The sequence below is a fragment of the Nerophis ophidion genome, linkage group LG04, assembly GCF_033978795.1.
Source record: "Nerophis ophidion isolate RoL-2023_Sa linkage group LG04, RoL_Noph_v1.0, whole genome shotgun sequence".
Classification (NCBI taxonomy): Eukaryota; Metazoa; Chordata; class Actinopteri; order Syngnathiformes; family Syngnathidae; genus Nerophis; species Nerophis ophidion.
The window spans coordinates 41,802,003-41,824,111 of record NC_084614.1 but is presented as its reverse complement, the minus strand read 5'-3'; the positions used below and the strand labels follow the sequence as shown (position 1 = coordinate 41,824,111).

At 43.7% G+C, this 22,109-nt stretch overlaps 1 protein-coding gene across 3 annotated transcripts in view; it reads left to right on the top strand.

The window, feature by feature from the left end:
• The window catches only part of arhgap32b (Rho GTPase activating protein 32b), a 308,797-nt gene that overhangs the window by 144,547 nt on the left and 142,141 nt on the right, over positions 1 to 22,109 (top strand). Inside the window, exon 1 of one of the 3 annotated variants that reach the window (XM_061898083.1) lies at positions 17,064 to 17,577. The exons of the other annotated variants lie outside the window; for them this stretch is intronic. The gene's annotated coding sequence lies outside the window, so the exon portion shown is untranslated. Of the gene's footprint in view, positions 1 to 17,063; positions 17,578 to 22,109 lie in introns of those variants that run through there. 3 annotated transcript variants of the gene reach the window in all.

Genomic DNA, 22,109 nt, shown 5'->3' with positions numbered 1-22,109 from the left:
AATTCAGTAGTGTCTCTTACTTTCTTAAAGTGCTGGTTTGCTTTGCTCACATAGTGGTTTATTTTGCAGTCGTACTCAATAAAAAAAATACAGATCACTCTGTTGGATTCTTTATGTGAAAACATGATTATGTGGATGTTTGGCCGTACAATAAGCCAGAAGACCAAAAGAGGGGCAAAATTTAGGCAAACATCTTTGGTCAAAATTAAATAATTCAAAAAGTATAGCATACAAGAACAGAAGTAAGGTACTCAAAGCGCTTTGACACTATTTCCACATTCACACACTGATGGCAGGAGCTGCCATGCAAGGCCCTAACCACGACCCATCAGGAGCAAGGGTGAAGTGTCTTGCCTAAGGACACAAAGGATGTGACTAGGATGGCGGACGCTGGGATCAGACCTGGAACCCTCAAGTTGCTGGCACGGCCATTTCATATGATAATTTGTGCAGTTCAAGCTCAAAGTCTGCTTGGGACCCTCCTCGGCAAGGAATGGCCAATCATAGCTCTGCCTTCTGCGTTCTAACCTAGGATTTTGGGGAAGTGCACGTAGACTACAAGGGGGGCTTCACAGGGGGTGAGAGGACCCCGGTGTTGCCTACGCCAGCCAGGCGACACGAGAGTATATACCAGGCTTTAAACAGACACAGGGGGGAGCCCAGCACGCTGCAAATGGTCCAATGTGAGAACATCCAAAACAGTCTATTTTATTTACAGGACGGCATTTAAATTCTGTTCTTACATGTTCACTTGCCTACAATCCTCCTCTGTGGCCTATAAATGACGCATGCAGGAGCAATCGCATCGATTAAATGACGTGTGATTAAACTCACGGAATTTAGGTTTTGATGACTTGGATTATTTTTGAGTCGAATGAGTTTTATTAAGGACTGTGGCTGTTATCAAATGGAACTGGTGAGGAGTGATCATGTTAGAATCGGCTTCACACTTCTAGGTGACAAGTCATGTTAAAGAGATATTATCGAGATGTGTTATAGTGGCACTGCAGAGCGGTGCACAGTCTCAATCTAGGTCATCATTGGATTAATATTTCATATTTGTAAGAAGATTTGCGGCGAAGAATAATTTGATTCTCCTGCAGCCACTCAAACAGATTTGCCTCTTGCTACATGTAGCTGAACAGTGAGGATGTGGATTTGCAAAACTAAAACAGACGGCGAAAAACATGCTATAATCAATTGTGTCACAATCTAAATAATCTCTAACACAAATACTAGTATTATTAACAAATACTTGCTAATTATAGTAAACGTATATGTCCAGTGTATTAGGGATAAAACAATTACCAGTATTGATTAACTGAGGTAAAATTCCAGACGTTTTAAATTGTAATTATCGTGAAACCATGATTGATTTGATAAACACACGATAATACTGGTCATTTCCCAAAGAAGCAGCCTTAATCGCTAACTGGTTTAGATTCTGACATGAATACAAAACAATAACGTCATACACCAATCTAAATTTTAAGCATGCCGTTTTGTCTTCATCATTGAAAAAAAACACTTGAAAACCCTATTAGATTAAAAAAGGAGAAAACACAAAGGTGTTTAAACATTTAACTTATTAGGGTTGTCCCAATACTAGAATGTAGTAGTTGATACCTTTTGAATTTCTACGATTTTCTTTACTCTTAATATCTCGCGGTGGAAAATAATTATCCCATATACTTTTAATTTCACTACTTTATTGAAAAGTGTTTCAAAATGTAAAGTATTAAAGATCATTGGGCTTCAACATCTTTATGCACAAAATTTAAAATTATAGTTGCAGCTGCCACGAGATGATTATACATTCTAAAAAGAACAGCAGTGTTCCATTACTTTCAAGTGCAACGATACAAACAATACTGTGTGTATACATCGGCTCCAAAAAATAATAAAAAGCTGTTTTATGTTCAAAAAGGGAATAAGTGGTAGGAAATGGATGGATGGATGGATGTTCTAAAAGAACAGCAGTGGGGTGGAGCCTTCAAATATATAAAACACACTATTTTTCTGAATTTTCTTTCAATATGGTGGTAGCATGATGTCATGTCATTTTTGATACAAAAAAAAGCATATATTAAAAGACAAATCTTTTATTTCAATATCAGTATTAACATTGTTTTTGTTACGATTTGGTGGGCGCATTGTGATGCGCGGAGGTGTCGGCCCCAAGATGCCAAAGACGGGAGCAAGCAGGAGTGGAGGTAGGAACCAGATTTAATAATAAAACACAACTAAACACTTGACAAAGGAAAAGAAAAGGCGTGCCTCCGCACGGAAAGCTAAATGCTACTTGTAGCAAGGGTAGAGTTCAAAAGTCCGTAAGCAGCGCGAGCCGAGCGCGCGGAAAGCTAAGCTAAAACTTAGCAGAGTGAAAACAATGAGGATAAGCAATCGTAACTTGTTGCGTGAGCAAACGAAACAGCCAGAAGGAACTAAGGTAGCAGGTGATCTTAAATACAACACAAATAATTCAAAACAGGTGTGTGTAGTGAGTCCGTGCAGGAGGCGTAATTAGGTTGCCATGGTGACAATACAAAACAAGGAAGTGCGCAAACAAACGGGATCGATAGAGTCCAAAACATAGGACAATACAAAAAGGACATAAACATGCTAGAGATGTGTGATCCGGAAGCCGGATCACAACATTACCCCCCCCCCTTAAGGGGCAGATCCCAGATGCCCCAAAAAAAACAGCAATAAAGAGAACCCCCCTCCTACAATGAGACCATCTGAAAATGAAGGGAGGGTGGAGGGAGGACCTGGTGGAGGGTCGATAAGTCCTGTGTCCCCGGATCCACCGAGGACACGCTAGGTGGCGGCGGGTGGAACGTCGCTGCCACAACAGTCCAGGCGAGCGAACCCGCAGAGGCCACTTTAGTTGCTGACGAAGACCCGGGCACGTCCTACGAGGAGGACGCCCGGGGTAGGGCCACAGGCGTGGCCGTTGTGGAGGTGGGCGCACCCGTTTAGGGGGACCCCCGTGGTACGGCCACACCCGTTGCCAGAGTGGAGGTGGACGCGCCTGCTGAGGCGGACGCCCGGGGTACGGCCACACCCGTGGCCGACGTGGAGGAGGACTCGGCTTGGCAGCAGCAGACGAAGGCGTGGGGGCTGCAACCGAAACAGGCACCGATGCTGGTGCGGATGCCGGCAGAGGAGCAGGTGCGGATGCCGGCAGAGGAGCAGGTGCGGATGCCGGCAGAGGAGCAGGTGCGGATGCCGGCAGAGGAGCAGGTGCGGATGCCGGCAGAGGAGCAGGTGCTGATGCCGGCAGAGGAGCAGGTGCGGTTGCCGGCAGAGGAGCAGGTGCGGTTGCCGGCAGAGGAGCAGGTGCGGATGCCGGCAGAGGAGCAGGTGCGGATGCCGGCAGAGGAGCAGGTGCGGAGGCCGGCAGAGGAGCAGGTGCGGAGGCCGGCAGCGGATCAGGTGCGGAGGCCGGCAGCGGATAAGTTGCGGAGGCCGGCAGCGGATAAGTTGCGGAGGCCGGCAGCGGATCAGGTGCGGAGGCCGGCAGCGGATCAGGTGCGGAGGCCGGCAGCGGATCAGGTGCGGAGGCCGGCAGCGGATCAGGTGCGGAGGCCGGCAGCGGATCAGGTGCGGAGGCCGGCAGCGGATCAGGTGCGGAGGCCGGCAGCGGATCAGGTGCGGAGGCCGGCAGCGGAGCAGGTGCGGAGGCCGGCAGCGGAGCAGGTGTCGGCTTCAGCCGAGGAGCAGGTGTCGGCTTCAGCCGAGGAGCAGGTGTCGGCTTCAGCCGAGGAGCAGGAGTCGGCTTCAGCCGAGGAGCAGGTGTCGGCTTCAGCCGAGGAGCAGGAGTCGGCTTCAGCCGAGGAGCAGGAGTCTGCTTCAGCCGAGGAGCAGGAGTCGGCTTCAGCCGAAGAGCAGGCACAGGGGCCCGCCGAGGGGAATTAGGGGAAAGTCTGAAACAAGGGCAACTACTACGAGGATTTAGACTAACACTAGGACTTGGGCAAGGACTTGTGTGAGGACCAGGATTTACAATCAAACTAGTGCTTTTATAAGGACTTGGGCAAGGACCAGGACTTACAATCATACTGGTGCTCGGGCAAGGACTTGGACAAAGACTAGGACTTACAGTGACACTGGGGCTCGGACAAGAATTTGTGCAAGGACTAGGGTTACTGTGAGGACTAAGACCACGAGGGGAATTAGGACAAGAACTACGATCAAGACTACACGAAGGTACGTAACTGGGACCGGGACTTGGGCTACCATTCAGTCTACAAGTGGGTCTGAGACTAGAATTGAGGCTATGAGAAGCTAAGGAACTCGGACCGGGACTTGGACTCCGAATCAGTCTACAAGTGGGTCTGCAAGTGTGACTAGAGTAAATACGAGAAGACAAGGAACTAGAACCGGGACTTGGACTACGAGTTTGTCGGCAAGTGGGTCTAGAATAGAGACTATGGGAAGCTCGACAACTCGGACCGGGACTTGGACTACGCATCAGTCTACAAGCGGGTCTACGAGTATGACTAGAATTATGGCTACAAGAAAGGCTAGGACTTGAACTCTGAACAGAAGCAGGGCTAAAACTAGAACTAGGGCGGACAACAGGTGGAGGAGGTCTAGGAGGCTTAACAGGAGAAAACACCGGTGGAGGAGGTCTAGGAGGCTTAACAGGAGAAAACACCGGTGGAGGAGGTCTAGGTGGCTTAACAGGTTTTACATGGGTAAACACCGGTGGTGGAGGTCTAGGAGGCTTAGTAGGTGGAAAGACAGGTGAAGGAGGTCTAGAGGGAAGTGCAGGCTTAACCGCGGGAAACTCTGGTGGAGGAGGTCTAATGGGCAGAAGCTTGATGTGCTGAAAGAATGGTGGAAGAGGCTGGACCGGATGTCGAGGTGGCTTAGTAGTATGTAGCACGGCAGCTAATACTAGCCCTCCCCTCAAGACCCGGATTCCAGACGGGGTCCTGTTGGATAGAGGCTGACCATAAAGGTGGGTGGTGGGAGGATTGGAGGAGGGCAAGATCCTCCCTTCTAAAATGTTCAAAATCCTCACTAAATGAGAAAAAAGGCACGGATTTAGGCGGGGAACGCGACTTGAGAGGCGGGGAATCAGGTGTGGGGGGTGAAGACAGACTAGAGTCATAATGGCGAAAAATGTCCTGATTATAATTAATCTTGGAATTAAAGTCATTTTTAGGTGTCTGACTAGGTTTAGGAGTGGAATAATTGTCCTTGAATTTTTTCTTAAATAAAACTAGGTTCTTGGGTGGAATGTGAGAGAGTTCATTATCAAAAAACTCATCACTACGGTCAAAAAAATATGCAGAGGAATCCACTAAGGTGTTGACGGTGACGTCATAGGGGGGCGTGAACGGAGTGACGTCACTGTGAGTGACAGGTAAGGCGGAAGGCGCTATCCTCTTGTCTCGGAACATAGACTTCGCAGTGAGCCACATTTGACTAACTGCACTAGAGCAAGCCCGGTCACAGGCAATTACAGAGCCTGCTAGCCTGGGTATGGAGTCAGTTAAACTAGAACTAGCCAGCGCCAGGCTGGATGATCCCTGTACACATAGCAATTTTCGTAGAATAATACACAACTCACAAAATGTTTTTTCTACTGTGTCTATGACTACGTCAGAGTTAGACATGCGTTCTACTGAGGTGGCAAATTATGATGCGTTCAGTTTATCGCAGCGCCAAGTAGACAATCTGAAAATTCCCGTCATATCAATTCCTAGATATGGTCGTAATTATTTTAAGTATACTGCGCATAATAAACGCAACATTATTAATATTGCTACTACGGATAATTTTATCAACAACTCCTTAAAACAGCCCAGTACCTATAATATGGGCTTTCTAAACATCAGATCTTTGTCTCCCAAAACGTTATTAGTCAATGAGGTCATTAGAGACAACAACCTTAACGTCATCGGTCTTAGCGAAACCTGGCTTAAACCAGACGACTTTTTTGCGATAAATGAGGCATCCCCTCCTAACTATACGAATGCGCATATTGCCCGTCACCTCAAAAGGGGAGGGGGTGTCGCACTAATATACAACGAAAACTTTAACATTAGTCCTAACTTAAATAATAAATATAAATCGTTTGAGGTGCTTTCTATGAAGTCTGCCACACCTCTGCCTCTGTGCCTGGCCGTTATCTACCGCCCCCCAGGGCCCTATTCGGACTTTATTAGTGAATTCTCAGAATTTGTTGCTGATCTAGTGACGCACGCCGATAATATAATTATAATGGGGGACTTTAATATCCATATGAATACCCCATTGGACCCACCGTGCGTGGCGCTCCAGACTATAATTGATAGCTGTGGTCTTACACAAATAATAAATGAACCGACGCATCGCAGCGGTAATACGATAGACCTAGTGCTTGTCAGAGGTATCACCGTTTCCAAAGTTACGATACTCCCGTATACTAAAGTATTGTCCGATCATTACCTTATAAAATTCGAAGTTCAGACGCATGTTCGTCAAACTAATAATAATAATAACTGCTATAGCAGCCGCAACATTAATGCTGCCACAACGACGACTCTTGCGGACCTACTGCCCTCGGTAATGGCACCGTTCCCAAAGTATGTGGGCTCTATTGATAACCTCACTAACAACTTTAACAACGCCCTGCGCGAAACCATTGATAGTATAGCACCGCTGAAGTTAAAAAAGGCTCCAAAAAGGCGTACGCCATGGTTTACTGAAGAAACTAGAGCTCAGAAATTATTATGTAGAAAGCTGGAACGCAAATGGCGCACGACTAAACTTGAGGTGCACCATCAAGCATGGAGTGATAGTTTAATAACTTATAAACGCATGCTTACCTTAGCTAAAACTAATTATTACTCAAATCTCATCTGCATTAATAAAAACGATCCAAAATTTTTGTTTAGTACAGTAGCATTGCTAACCCAACAAGGGACTCCTTCCAGTAGCTCCACCCATTCGGCAGATGACTTTATGAAGTTCTTTAATAAGAAAATTTAACTTATTAGAAAGGAGATTAAAGACAATGCGTCCCAGCTACAACTGGGTTATAGTAACACAGATACGATTGTGTATACGGCGGATACTGCAAATATCCAAAATAGTTTCTCTCGTTTTGATGAAATAACATTAGAAGGATTGTTACAACGTGTAAATGGAATAAAACAAACAACATGTTTACTTGACCCACTTCCTGGGAAACTTATCAAGGAGTTTTTTGTATTATTAGGTCCATCAGTGCTAAATATTATAAACTTATCACTTTCCTCGGGCACTGTTCCCCTTGCATTCAAAAAAGCGGTTATTCATCCTCTCCTTAAAAGACCTAACCTCGATCCTGACCTCATGGTAAACTACCGACCGGTGTCTCACCTTCCCTTTATTTCAAAAATCCTCGAAAAAATTGTTGCAGAGCAGCTAAATGAACACTTAGCGTTTAACAATCTATGTGAGACCTTTCAATCCGGTTTCAGGGCAAATCACTCGACTGAGACAGCCCTCGCAAAATTGACTAATGATCTATTGCTAACGATGGACTCTGATGCGTCATCTATGTTGCTGCTCCTCGATCTTAGCGCTGCTTTCGATACCGTCGATCATAATATTTTATTAGAGCGTATCAAAACACGAATTGGTATGTCAGACTCAGCCCTGTCATGGTTTAACTCTTATCTTGCTGATAGGATGCAGTGCGTCTCCCATAACAGTGTGACCTCGGACTATGTTAAGGTAACGTGTGGAGTTCCCCAGGGTTCGGTCCTTGGCCCTGTACTCTTCAGCATCTACATGCTGCCGCTGGGTGACGTCATACGCAAATACGGTATTAGCTTTCACTGTTATGCTGATGACGCCCAACTCTACATGTCCCTAAAGCTGACCAACACGCCGACTGTAGTCAGTTGGAAGCGTGTCTTAATGAAATTAAACAATGGATGTCCGCTAACTTTTTGCAACTTAATGCCAAAAAAACGGAAATGCTGATTATCGGTCCTGCTAGACACCGAACTCTATTTAATAATACAAATTTAACATTTGACAACCAAATAATAAAACAAGGTGACTCTGTAAAAAATCTGGGTATTATCTTCGACCCAACTCTCTCCTTTGAGTCACACATTAAAAGCGTTACTAAAACGGCCTTCTTTCATCTCCGTAATATCGCTAAAATTCGCTCCATTTTGTCCACTAAAGACGCCGAGATCATTATCCATGCGTTTGTTACGTCTCGTCTCGATTACTGTAACGTATTATTTTCGGGTCTCCCCATGTCTAGCATTAAAAGATTACAGCTGGTACAAAATGCGGCTGCTAGACTTTTGACAAGAACAAGAAAGTTTGATCATATTACGCCTGTACTGGCTCACCTGCACTGGCTTCCTGTGCACTTAAGATGTGACTTTAAGGTTTTACTACTTACGTATAAAATACTACACGGTCTAGCTCCAGCCTATCTTGCCGATTGTATTGTACCGTATGTCCCGGCAAGAAATCTGCGTTCAAAAGACTCCGGCTTATTAGTGATTCCTAGAGCCCAAAAAAAGTCTGCGGGCTATAGAGCGTTTTCCGTTCGGGCTCCAGTACTCTGGAATGCCCACCCGGTAACAGTTCGAGATGCTACCTCAGTAGAAGCATTTAAGTCTCACCTTAAAACTCATCTGTATACTCTAGCCTTTAAAGACCTCCTTTTTAAACCAGTTGATCTGCCGCTTCTTTTCTTTCTCCTATGTCCCCCCCTCCCTTGTGGAGGGGGTCCGGTCCGATGACCATGGATGAAGTACTGGCTGTCTAGAGTCGAGACCCAGGATGGACCGCTCGTCGGGACCCAGGATGGACCGCTCGCCTGTATCGGTTGGGGACATCTCTACGCTGCTGATCCGCTTGAGATGGTTTCCTGTGGACGGGACTCTCGCTGCTGTCTTGGATCCGCTTGAACTGAACTCTCGCGGCTGTGTTGGAGCCACTATGGATTGAACTTTCACAGTATCATGTTAGACCCGCTCGACATCCATTGCTTTCGGTCCCCTAGAGAGGGGGGGTTGCCCACATCTGAGGTCTTCTCCAAGGTTTCTCATAGTCAGCATTGTCACTGGCGTCCCACTGGATGTGAATTCTCTCTGCCCACTTGGTGTGAGTTTTCCTTGCCCTTTTGTGTGTTCTTCCGAGGATGTTGTAGTCGTAATGATTTGTGCAGTCCTTTGAGACATTTGTGATTTGGGGCTATATAAATAAACATTGATTGATTGATTGAAGCTGGTGTGATGCTAATGGGACTAACAAAATGGTGACTGGGAACGGGAGAAGTGAACAAAGTACCAACCCGTAGAGAAGAGTCCTGGGTTGGTGCGGTGGGATACATGGCCGGATAAGAGGATTGGTGGGGTCGAAGCTCCGGGAGGTCTTCGGCGAGGCGACGTGATGCTGGCTGTTTCCTGTTACGATTTGGTGGGCGCATTGTGATGCGCGGAGGTGTCGGCCCCAAGATGCCAAAGACGGGAGCAAGTAGGAGTGGAGGTAGGAACCAGATTTAATAATAAAACACAACTAAACACTTGACAAAGGAAAAGAAAAGGCGTGCCTCCGCACGGAAAGCTAAATGCTACTTGTAGCAAGGGTAGAGTTCAAAAGTCCGTAAGCAGCGCGAGCCGAGCGCGCGGAAAGCTAAGCTAAAACTTAGCAGAGTGAAAACAATGAGGATAAGCAATCGTAACTTGTTGCGTGAGCAAACGAAACAGCCAGAAGGAACTAAGGTAGCAGGTGATCTTAAATACAACACAAATAATTCAAAACAGGTGTGTGTAGTGAGTCCGTGCAGGAGGCGTAATTAGGTTGCCATGGTGACAATACAAAACAAGGAAGTGCGCTAACAAACGGGATCGGTAGAGTCCAAAACATAGGACAATACAAAAAGGACATAAACATGCTAGAGATATGTGATCCAGAAGCCGGATCACAACAGTTTTTTTGTTTTTCTCAGAACGTTATGCCTTTTGCTCAATTTTCCCATTTTTTTTTCCTTAATTTTAATTCTGCCACAGGACCATAAAAAATGCCTGTGTTCCACAAAAGGTCCCCTGGCCTGTTCTACATATTTCACTTTTTTTTTTAGTTTAGCCTATTTTTCATAATTCCTATATGAGCCATTAACAATTTCTCTTTATTTTTTTTGGTATGCATATTTCAAAGATAAAAGCTAGCAATGTGGTCAACAATGCAAGTAATGAGAATTCGATCTATGAAGCGCTCTGAAAAACACCAAAAACCCAACGTTGTGTATACAAGCTGTAAGTATATATGTACGGTAATGTTTTAACAGGCACATTTACAATGACATGTCTGTTTACATATTTTGCTCATTTTACGCATTACAAAGGCGTATTAGTTCCACAGAGCACATCACGTTTGCTATTTACTTAACAACAATTAGTAATTAGGGCAGACTTCTTGAGAGCTAACAACAACGACTTAAATGATCCAGAACCTTACCTGTTGTATTCTTATTATTAGAAGGATGAGCTACAAGTACAGGCAGATCCAGCTATAGTTAAACACTAAGCATCATGTAGCAAAATTGTCAAGTGTATCTGTTCTGCACAGGCCCCACACTCGAAAAGGGTTCCTCACTGTTTAGGCATCTAGCAGGATTCCACTCACTATTATGAATGCACTTATCTTTTCTCTATTTATTTCAACCAGTTTTCATTTCCCCTTTGCAGTCGGTATCCTTTTTGCGGCTTTTAGTCGAAGTGCAGTTATGCGGATGAACAACCTTAAAGACGAATACAATCTATTGAAATACATATTTACACAGTAAAACCCTTAAATGAAATAGCAATGCTAACAACACTAACACTTAGCTTTAGCTTGAAGATATGTGCCACCTAATAGAAACATTGCACAACTCCACTTAGCGCACTTGCCTCATTTTGTTTTCCTATTTTTTTAGACAAACTAAACACCCGATATACACCAAAGGTAATTTACGAAAAAGCAAACTAATTAGTCCTAAGTGATTTAGTTTCCACTATAACCAAGATTAGTTCAACTAACAGAAAAGTACTAATCAATCTTACATTTTTATATAAATAAACCCACAACACCATTAAGCAGTACAGATCTCCAATTGCTTTAGCACAGTCCTTCTCAAATAGTGGGGTTGGCCACCTTTCTTGACTTCCCTTCCTCTCAGTGCAAAGGGCAGCTTCAATATAAAGCCATCTAGTGCGCTGATTAGGATCCAATCCACCTGGTGCAGAGGCCTGTTGGCTAATTGTGATTATGTTCACCTGGTGCCATGTCCTGCACATTGAGAGGCGTGGCAGTTGGTCGCAACAAGTATTGCTCAGTTCTAAACAAGAAATACAAACATAAGCAATCACGTACTGTACAATTTATGCTCTCACTGGGATGCCAACTGATGGGAAGTTTAAATATTTCAGCAAAAGACTTGAGTTCCCCAATTAGATGATCATCATAATCCTCAGGTAAAAAAAATCCAGGGAGTAACCGAGCATATTGTCTCCTCTTCTTTGTGATGTTTTCCGGGTGTAAGATGAATGTCAAAGTTGACCAACTGCTTGATTTATGGCCAAACCCTTCTCCTATACAAGTTTCAGTCATGGATTTATAATCTGGTAAGAGTTATCCCGATACCACCATTTTGGTTCCAGTACCGAAAGATATTTTTCAAAAGGACACCACAGAAAATGTCATAATTGGCTTTACTTTAACGGAAACTTTTAAGATCATGTACCTTATTGCAATCAAAAAACAATTCTGACATTAAATAACATAGTGAACATACTAAACAACTTTTCTTTTAGCAGCAAGCGAACAGGTTACAAAGGCCCCTGCTTTGCCTGCTGATAAATGAAGTGAGATTTTGTGTCATATCGATTTGTCAAAATTATGAGGGACAAGCGGTAGATGATAGATGGATTATAATCTACGTCTTTATTTAACATATTTTTTGGACCACCGGACGCACCGGATTTCAAGGCGTACTGCCGATGAGTGGGTCTATTCAGGTCTATATTCAAACAAAAGGCGCATCTGATAATAAGGTCTTTATTTATTTTTTTCTACATATAAAACACCTACTTGTGGTCTACATACCATGTAGTGTTGTTTCTTTGGTCAAAATGTTGCATAGATTGTTTTAAAAACCATTTCTAAGACACTTTGGGGCCGTTTCTTCAGAATTGTGGGCTGTCTTATTTACGTGTCTCCACTTCGACAGCATCTTCTCCCCGTCATCTTAGTTGTACCGTTAATTTTTAGCGCTTCCAAACCAAGTCTACTGACAGATATAAGTGCGCTACTTTGTATTAGAAATTGGAAGCAGCCGAGATTGAAAGTTAAGTTAAAGTTAAAGTACCAATGATTGTCACACACACACACTAGGTGTGGTGAAATTTGTCCTCTGAATTTGACCCATCCCCTTGATCACCCCCTGGGAAGTGAGGGGAGCAGTGGACAGCAGCGGGGCCGCGCCCGGGAATCATTTATGGTGATTTAACCCCCAATTCCAACCCTTGATGCTGAGTGCCAAGCAAGGAGGCAATGGATGCCATTTTTTTATAGTCTTTGGTATGACTCGGCCGGGGTTTGAACTCCCAACCTACCGGTCTCAGGGCGGACACTCTAACAACTAGGCCACTGAGAGGAGAAAGCCACACAACGAGGGGTTAGAGAAAAAGAGGAAGCGACGATGTCTGCGAGGACTACATTGGCAGACACGCGCAGAATTTCAGGACTCATGCAGATCTCAATTAAATAACAGAAGGTACCAATAGGTAAGAAAGGTTAGTTTTGCATAATATTGCAAAACGAAACGCCAGATAAGATGTCTCCTAATAGGTTCCATTTTGGGGTCCTTACACACACACCAATGTTACCCATTTGTTGAAGCACAGTAAGCCTGAATACGGTAGCAATAATGCACGGTCAATCCATCAAGTGGTGTGGCTTCATAGCTTACCAATGTCGTACCATAACATTTTGAGATATTTTTGAGCGCCTTGTGTAATATTCTGTATTTTCACTGAAACATCAACGTTTTGGGCCTGTTTTTCTTACGTCATTTATTTATGATAATTCAAGAAACATCTGTAACATCCAGTCAATTTATAATCCACACATATCTCTTACATGTGACTGCCATCTACCGGTCTTCTTCTTTGTTGTTGGTAACACAGGAACTCCGTAGACTCTGACAAAGGCTGCTGTACACTGGAGGCATTCCAGGGGTCCAAAGAGTTTGTCTCTCATCGGTGTCTTGGCCAAGTCGATGCTCTGAGATTTTGGTGTATAGTACAGTTCTAAAGGAGATGTTTCACCGTCATTGGGGCAGTACCGCAGGGGCACATTGCAAAGTCTCCAATGAGGAATTTTGTAAAGATGTGGTGTCCAGTTCTTAGTCTAAAGATAGTTACTGCAGAAGAGTTAGAGATCACACTGTTTGTTGTAGTTTGGATGAATTCTGTAGCCATTCTTTCTTGTCTGTTTTTAATAATAGTCTTTGTTTCTTCATAGGTGTTTTGATCTTCTTGAGGCCTTTTTCCTCCCTGTTTTGCTATCTAATTAGCTTCTTCATTGCCATGTATATTATAGGGAGATGGTATCCACTGAATGATGGAACAATCAATAGCTGCTTGCAGGCTTGCCAGAGCAGACACAAGAGGATTGAGTTCTTTATATTTAGGATTTTGCACAGCGTGTATTATAGACACAGCATCAGAGAAGATGACAGCTTTGGAGTGTGTTGCTTCTTTCTTCCCCAGGACTGTTTTGGCTGCTGTCTGTAGTGCTTCTGACTCAACTTTGTAATTGGTACAGATTTTTTCAGGGGGAATTGCTTGATTGATTTCCATCTTTCAGCGTCAGAAAAATCCTCCCACCTCCATTTTTAGTTGCCTTTTCAGCTGCTCCATCAGTGTCGACATGAGTGTACTGATCATGGGTATACAGCTGTTCTATGCAGCCAATGGTTACTGTTCTTTTGACTGACTCTGGCCCTGTTCCCTTTTTAAGGATTCCCAGAATGGTATCCCTGACTTTTGGGAACTTTTGTCTTTCCCTTGTTGGAAGTGAACTGTGTGTTGGTATTTTTTGTTCCTTTGCTGCTTCGGTTCTGAATATTTTCTTTCTAGTTTTCTTGCATTGTGAAGAAAGGTTTATTTTTAAAGGCTCAGACTAGGGCTGGGCGATACGGCCTTTTTTAATATCTCAATATTTTTAGGCCATATCGCGATACACGATATATATCTCGATAATTTGCCTTAGCCTTGAATTAACACTTGATACATATAATCACAGAAATATGATGATTCTATGTGTCAACATTAAAACTTTCTTCTTCATACTGCATTAATGTATACTCATTTTAAACTTTCATGCAGATATGGAAATCCCAACTAAGTCAATTGACCAAAACTGTATTTATTGAACAGTTATTAGCGGGTGACTTTTCAAATGATGCTACATATTAGCAGCAATGCTACTTCTGATTGCGACATTGTGCCCCCCACACTTGACAAATTAAAGTTGTCCATTCGACATTTTCCCGCTTGAAGCCGAACCACCGCCAGACGATGGACCCACTGCTGTTTTTCTCGGGGATTAATTCTTCCTTCATTTGTTACCAGATTCGCACCTTCTTTCTCTCGTATTACCACTCGCACTACCTCTCTGCTCGGGGACGGCGTGTGATGTTACACTCGTGACGTATGTAAGAAGGTACGCTTGTTTTAAGTCTCTGTGAGAAGGAAAGACGAGAAAGAGGGAGAGACGCATGCAGTTTAATGCCCGCAGATACAAACAACCGCGTGAGAACGTATACTCGAATATCACGATATAGTCATTTTCTATATCGCACAAAGACAAACCCGCGATATATCACGTATATCGATATATCGCCCAGCCCTAGCTCAGACATTATTTTGTTCAATGGATGATTTGTCATATGTTTGAATTTTGCTACTTAGTTGAGTATTTTGGCATCTTGTCTACTCTGCAAGCCAGTGATTGTTTCCATGACTTGCAAAGGCATTGATTTGACAGCACCCGTGATGATCCTAAATGCTTGATTTTGCACTCCGGCTATTTGTCTCGGCTGTTGTACCCCAAACTGCTGTTCCATATTCAAGGACAGGTCGTATTTGTCCAAGGTACAACTTCTTCTGTATTTGAGGTCTGTTCCCCATGCCGTTTTAGATAGTTTCTCCATCAAACTCAGTTGCAGTCCAGCTCTGGCTGTATTATAAACAATCGGGTGTTTTCAAGTCATTCTGGCCTCAAACGTACCCCCGGTAGTTTGGTGTTTTGTCTTGGGAAAATACTTAATCTTTAACTTACACCTGGACTTTCATTTTATTTTTTGCCAGACTAAAAATGGTATAAATGGATTTTCTGGCATTGACAGCAACCAGCAATTTCCATACGCATCTTTCTATCATTTTTTTAAAGCTTCCTCCATCCTTATTATGGCTGTCAGGATGTAATCCTCTGAACGCCAGATGGCAATGTTGTCTGCATAGATTGCCCCATGGATCCATGCTGCAATGTCATCAAGGATGTCATTTATGAAAATAATGAAAAGCGTAGGAGAGAGGACTACGCCTTGTTGCACGCTTTCTTTCATGTTTTTTTCACGACTCATGTGTCTTCTGTTTTGTACTCTGGCTTTTCTGTTTGTGAGATTTTGGCATATCTAGTTGTACATGTGATCTATGTTTGCATTTTCTGTTGTAGGCTGTTCTTCCAAACTTTATCAAATGTTTTTTCAAGGTCTAGCCAGACTGCTATAGTGCATTTCTTATCTTATAACGTGTCTTATACTTATTGATCTATGTAGGTAACTTGGTCATCTGTGACTCGATGTTCTCGGAATCCTGCCTGTTTGTCTGAAGTTATGTTTTCTTTCTCAAAGAACCATGTAAGCCTGTTGTTGTTAATAAGACACTCCATAAGCTTTTTTACACTTGAAACTTATTGTTCTATAGCTCTCTGGTTTAGTTTAGTTTTTCCCTTTCTTTTGTACATACTTGCCAACCCTTCTGATTTTCCTGAGAGACTCACGAATTTCAGTGCCCCTCCCGAATATCTCCGGGGGCAACCATTCTCCCAAATTTCTCCCGATTTCCAACCAGACAACAATATTGGGGGCGTGCCTTAAAGGCACCCCCTTTAGCGTCCTCTCTCACCTGAAAAGGAGATTATTTTATATGTCTCCGTTATCCATAGGTTTATCTACAACCCATAAAGTAGGCATGCACGGAGCTATTTCTCAGCGTGAGTTTATTCCAGCCGGCACGTTAATACATTGACACACAACATCCGGATTCCCATAATGCATTGCTTCAAAACTACGGCAAGTAGTAATGTCAAAAAACATAACAGAGACTAAGCAGAAGAACAAAGAAGAGACATGGCGACAACGAGTACGAAGAAGTACGCTTGCATGTTAAAAAAATTATTGGAAAAAAAAATTCAGTTCATCCAGGACAGCTTGAAAGGGAAGGGGTATGCTGCTTGCAAATTTTATAGATCAGACTTCTCCATTGAACACGGGTTCAATAGTGTTCTCCATTGAACCCCCCACCACCTCGTTGAGTACCTGTATCAATTGCCATGTACGGGGAATTGGTATCGTATCGGTACTCATCCCTAGCCCATGGTTTTGATTATTCTCCTTTGTACTTTACTTTTTTTCATACTAAGTTTTTTCAAGGCTCATTGTATTTTTAGTGTGGAGTGACATGTTTAAGCTAAGCAAAATATGTGTGAGAGCTCAATGACATTTTTTACATCATTCCAGGGAACTATCACAGTTTGATGGGTGCTCTCAGTAGAAATTTTGTTGCTGGTTTGCAGAGTTTCCAAGTACATGGAGGGAACAAAATGAGCCCTTCTGTATTTGCACCCCTCCTCCTCTTTTCCCTATTTACCTCCTGCCCCCTTCTCCTCTGCGTGTCCTTGTTCTCTCTTGGTCTCTCCCTCCATCCTCTTTGTCCTGGGAATGTAGCGTGCAGGGAGGGGAAGATGAGGACAGAAGGGGGAGGGGTGAACCAGCATGTCAGACTGGGGTTAGGTGGAAGAAGGGAAAGGATAGTGTGTGGGACAGACAACAGCCGCGTGCACACTAAAGTCTGCAGCGAGGAACAACATGGAAGCTGTTTTTTTCTTAACAAAACTGGACATGTTGGCTGCTTATTGAATCGTGTTGCAGAAAGTTTTAACCAAAGGAAACCTACAATCAGACGAGAGCAAGACTGGATCTCAATGTCTGCAAAGGCCAAGTAGACGAGGTTGAGGAAACCACATCACATCTCCTGCTTCAAAGCTGACGGTCCTTTTCCCATGTCTCACAGAAAGAGCTCACGCTCTCTCTAAAAAAAAAAAGGCCGTCCTGTCGAGGGGAATTGTGCTCCCGACTGGTGAAACAAGACTCTCTAAGACGGGATGAGAACCTGAGACCGGGGACAGGTGTTGGGGATTTAAGGAGAGGCAACGTGTGAACCTTAGCTGCATGAAGGTGAAGTAAATTGTGACAGCTGAGAGGAGAAAGGACTGAAAAGCAGGCTCGACCTTGCTGTAAGTACGTATGCGTATCGGTGTGTTTCTTCTTACGTTTGACACTTATTATACTTTTTCTGTCATGTTTTGCGTCTTTCTGATGAAAGCCGAACATGACTGTAATGACTAAATGGACATGGCAACTGAATCGAAAACCACCTTCCATAAAAGGGTGCTTTTTTTTTGTCATCACAGTTTGTTCATCATGCAAGCGGGTACTGAAGAATGCCTTATTAAAACTCTTACAGTTGCAAACACTACCTTGCCTCTTCGTTAACAAGCTCCTTCGTAGGATGGCTTTGCCTCCAACCCCACTTTCACTATTTTATTGTTTAAAATGTAAACACAATACAGTGATTCCCGGAGGTTTATAGCTTTTTGGGTGCACAGCGTGGGAGACGTACATGCACGTGCGCAGGTTAGCTGACTGTCATGCGATTACATTTGTAGAGTTACAGTTACCTTACAGTGCAGGTGTCAAACTCTCGATCCGCGTGACCATTTTTAAATCAACATGCATCCAACCCCTAAAGCAGGGGTGTCAAACTCAAATACAGAGTGGGCCAACATTTAAAACCGAACAAAGCAGCGGGCCGAGATTGAACAAATTAACCTTTTAATAGGGACCCAAACAAGTTTTGCATTGAATCTTGAACAAGCAGGGCTTACAGTATATACATTTATAGTGACATGCAAAATTGAGTTTCAAATAATAATAATTAAAAAATATCAATGGCATAACAAATACAATTTAAATAAAAATGGAATGCCTCTTTTCAATGGCGGGGTTGAGTTGGACGGGGTTTGGTGATAGCGGGGGGTGTATATTGTAGTGTCCTGGAAGAGTTAGTGCTGCAAGGGGTTGTGGGTATTTGTTCTGTTGTGTTTATGTTTTGTTACAGTGCGGGTGTTCTCCCAAAATGTGTCATTCTTGTTTGGTGTGGGTTCACAGTGTGGCGCATATTTGTAACAGTGTTAAAGTTGTTTATACGGCCACCCTCAGTGTGACCTGTATGGCTGTTGACCAAGTATGCCTTGCATTCACTTGTGTTTGTGTATGAGCCGCATATATTATGTGACTGGGCTGGCACGCTCTTTGTATGGAAGTGCCTTTAAGGCCCACCCCCAATATTTTTGGGGAGGGACACTGAACTTCGGGAGTCTCCTGGGAAAATCGGGAGGGTTGGCAAGTAAGAGTATTAGCGGTGAATGCGGCGTTACAGCAGCGAGCCAGCTCTAATGTTAATTTGATATTGCCTCAAGGGCCAAGTGAAATTACACGGCGGGCCAAATTTGGCCCCTGGGCCAGAGTTTGACACACATGCCCTAAAGGGAACCCTAACTAAATTCAGCGTCACTGTCCAATACTGGGGCTTCACGGTGGCAGAGGGGTTAGTGCGTCTGCCTCACAATACGAAGTTCCTGCAGTCCTGGGTTCAAATCCAGGCTCGGGATCTTTCTGTGTGGAGTTTGCATGTTCTCCCCGTGAATGCGTGGGTTCCCTCCGGGTACTCCGGCTTCCTCCCACCTCCAAAGACATGCACCTGGGGATAGGTTGATTGGCAACACTAAATGGTCCCTAGTGTGTGAATGTGAATGTGAATGTTGTCTGTCTATCTGTGTTGGCCCTGCGATGAGGTGGCGACTTGTCCAGGGTATACCCCGCCTTCCGCCCGATTGTAGCTGAGATAGGCGCCAGCGCCCCCCGCGACCCCAAAAGGGAATCAGCGGTAGAAAATGGATGGATGGATGAATGTCCGATACTGTATATTTCATACATTTCCACCCTACGTATTACAATACCAATATAGGCCACAGTGAAGTTAATAGAATGCATTGCACGAACCATTTTACAAAGGGGTTTCAGATTTCCAACAAAAATAGCAATAATTTAACTGTACATAACTAAAAACAACACTCCTTTAACTATTAAACACTGTTTACAGAGTTTGATACTTGTATTGCTACCAACCCTAGTTTGTCCGTACTATTGGGTCGTGAATCAGGTAAAATGAAATAGTACCATATTTTGATACCTTTGTTGCATGTGACGTCACGTCAGGCTGCAGACTCGGCACCAACTTAAGCACTTGTCCGGGAAACAAGCAGTCAAGTGCCCATAGCTGACTCGGTCAGACTTCTTGTACTGTAGGTAATGTTCCATGCTAACAAAAAATGAAAAGTGGAGTCAGGCTCCACTTTTCAAAATGCGCTAGCCTGATGCTAATTGATGTTGGATTGGCCATCCATCCATCCATTTTCTACCGCTTGTCCCTTTTGGAGTCGCCCGAGGTGCTGGAACTTAGCTCAGCTGCTGGAACTTAGCTCAGCTGCATTCGGGCGGAAGGCAGTGTACACCCTGGCCAAGTCGCCATCTCATGACAGGGCCAACACAGATAGATGGACAACATTCACACACACATTCACACATTAGGGCCAATTTAGTGTTGGCAATCAACCTATCCCCAGCTGCATGTCTTTGGAGGTGGGAAGATGCCGGAGTACCCGGAGGGAACCCACGCAGTCATGGGAAGGACATGCAAACTCCACACAGAAAGATCCAGAGCCCGGGATTGAACTCGGGACTACTCAGGACCTTTGTATTGTGAGGCACATGCACTAACCCTGTTCCACCGTGTTGCCCTGGATTGGCCATAGATATGCTAAATGCCGATTACACATGGCGATTTCAACACATCCAAATTTGGTAATGAAAATTTGATACGTGTTACAATGAAACATCTGGTGTGTAACAAATACAATACTTACAGTACAAACACTTTATACGACTGGACAAAAGAAAAGACTGGCACATATCAATTAATGGCAAAGACTACTTTCAGGCTCAGGCAACACATCGTAGTCTATCTACTACTTTCACCTAACGTCTTGGAATTGCTACATACAAAGTCTTTTATGTGATACTTGCAAAGTGTAAGAAAACAATGCAAAATACAATGACTCAATTGTTTAAAATAATAAAATATAGTTAATGGATAAATAAAGACAGCAGATGACGGAAATGACATGCTGCCCGCAGTGTTTACCACAAGACTGTTTATGAAGATATTCAAATTATTTCATAATTGGCTCGGATGCATTAGCAATAAGCAAGTACAAACATGAATAGCATAACAAATATGTTTGGATAGGGTTGGGCGAGATTATTGAAAACCGTTTTACGGTACACATGTTTTAATACTGGTCAATATGGATGATTATTAATATGTTTTGTGACTTATGGAAAATATAGACCAGGAGAAGAATATATCAAATATTTTTTTTGTTTTTTTTAATTTCAAATGTAACCTTCCTCTGATTATAATCCCCTCGGCTATCAAGGCACAAAGGAAAGGAAATGTCAATATGACCATGGAAAACAATGAGTATGAGTAATGAAATTAAATGCAGTAATTCCATTTAGTTATTATTTAAATATTATTTGACCAAATTATTTCAAAGTAGCACCTGTTTTATTTATACAGACCTGCACTTTCAATCAATCAATCAATGTTTACTTATATAGCCCTAAATCACTAGTGTCTCAAAGGGCTTCACAAACCACTACGACATCCTCGGTAGGCCCACATAAGGGCAAGGAAAACTCACACCCAGTGGGACATTGGTGACAATAATGACCCAGTGGGACGTCGGTGACAATGATGACTATGAGAACCTTAGAGAGGAGGAAAGCAATGGATGTCGAGCGGATCTAACATGATACTGTGAAAGTTCAATCCACAATGGATACAACACAGTCGCGAGAGTCCAGTCCAAAGAGGATCCACGACACAGCAGCGAGAGTCCCGTTCACAGCGGAGCCAGCAGGAAACCATCCCAAGCGTAGGCGGACCAGCAGCGCAGAGATGTCCCCAGCCGATACACAGGCGAGCAGTACATGGCCACCGGATCGGACCGGACCCCCTCCACACGGGAGAGTGGGACATAGAAGAAAAAGAAAAGAAACGGCAGATCAACTGGTCTAAAAAGGGAGTCTATTTAAAGGCTAGAGTATACAAATGAGTTTTAAGGTGAGACTTAAATGCTTCTACTGAGGTGGCATCGCGAACTGTTACCGGGAGGGCATTCCAGAGTACTGGAGCCCGAACGGAAAATGCTCTATAGCCCGCAGACTTTTTTTGGGCTTTGGGAATCACTAATAAGCCGGAGTCCTTTGAACGCAGATTTCTTGCCGGGACATATGGTACAATACAATCGGCAAGATAAGATGGAGCTAGACCGTGTAGTATTTTATACGTAAGTAGTAAAACCTTAAAGTCACATCTTAAGTGCACAGGAAGCCAGTGCAGGTGAGCCAGTACAGGCGTGATGTGATCAAACTTTCTTGTTCTTGTCAAAAGTCTAGCAGCCGCATTTTGTACCAACTGTAATCTTTTAATGCTAGACATGGGGAGACCCGAAAATAATACGTTACAGTAGTCGAGGCGAGACGTAACAAACGCATGGATAATGATCTCAGCGTCTTTAGTGGACAGAATGGAGCGAATTTTAGCGATATTACGGAGATGAAAGAAGGCCGTTTTAGTAAC